The sequence below is a fragment of the Trichoplax adhaerens genome, genomic scaffold (genome assembly GCF_000150275.1).
Source record: "Trichoplax adhaerens TRIADscaffold_28 genomic scaffold, whole genome shotgun sequence".
NCBI lineage: Eukaryota > Metazoa > Placozoa > Uniplacotomia > Trichoplacea > Trichoplacidae > Trichoplax > Trichoplax adhaerens.
The window spans coordinates 474,907-476,269 of NW_002060969.1; positions in this window are offsets into that span (position 1 = coordinate 474,907).

Consider the following 1,363-nt stretch of genomic DNA (forward strand, 5'->3'; position numbering starts at 1 on the left):
TGCAATTTCAGCTGCAGTAATAAAAAATAGTATTAACCTACAGTAGTAAATTACACATAAATTATCAAATTCAACAAGACAATTTTTCGATTGATGCAACGTAACCGTCTCCATTTATTATTTCTATCGACTGCGATCAATTACAAAAAGCGAGAAAAGCCTGGTACATTTCCCTTCAAGGTATGTGTGGGCGATGTTGTGCATGGCGTGTAAGAAAAGTGCATCCATATATTAGCTATTGATTACCATAACCATTACCTATTTATTAATTAGTAATATTCCACCATTCCCTATAGTGAATAGCAATTGTAAAAGACTGCCATTTATTAGTAGAAGTAAACGTTGTAAACTTAAGAATATATAATGTATCGGAAATTTTAAGCTCGAAGATATTTAGTTTGCCTATTGCTAAGGCTAAGCATAACAAGCCATTTTATTTAAACTACTTGACTTGACTTACTAATTCTTAAAATAAATACTTTTCGTCTTAGCCTATTCATCTGTAACTATGTGTCATCACCAGATATTGTATATGTCTTAAAGAAATATATAGTAACATCAGTAATATATTAATACTTTCTGTAATAGCAAGGAGGATTAGCAAATCGGTGTCATTTGGATCGTATGCATCAAAAAGCGATTCTAAAGATTAACTCAAAATATTACGTTTAATTTATGATTAGACTAATCTCATATTATACGTGCATCATATTTTAGAGAAGAATCGCTAAAACTGTGTAAATGTACATGAAACTGAAATAGCTGCTATCAACTTCATGTATCGAGTAAGTTATAACCGTCTGTTAAATCTATCGTTAAACGTACAGCTTGCGCCCTGTTTATACGTAACTGTTTATCAGGTCAAACTTTGTGTACGTGTATCTTTCTTGTACTCGCTCTTTCCAGTTAGGAACTTATAAAATAGCTAATATTCTAATAGCGAAAATATTCATCTTAAGGATCATGGGGAATCATTTATTATGATTACTATATATCTTATCGATCTATTCCTTGAAATTTGAAAATTATATAATTTTTTGAATTTTTTTACCCAATCTTTATCAGGATACCCTCCCCATCCTTATCGTATTTATTTGAAAAGGTTTGTAAATTTGAGAATTATTCAAACAATGTTAATTCTGCAAACTATTATAATAAGCATTATTTTGAAATAAAACTGAGATTAACACTTAGCCATTCTCTTTTTGATTAGTGTAATGCTGCCTTTAGTGGAAACAAGCTGCAATTCCGTTACTTAGCTTACAAAATATGTATCTCCGATGTTTCTTTCGTAGTAGCTTCCCATATTAACGACTTCTTCTGGTTACTTTAGCATAAACTAGTTGACAGTCTAAATTATATA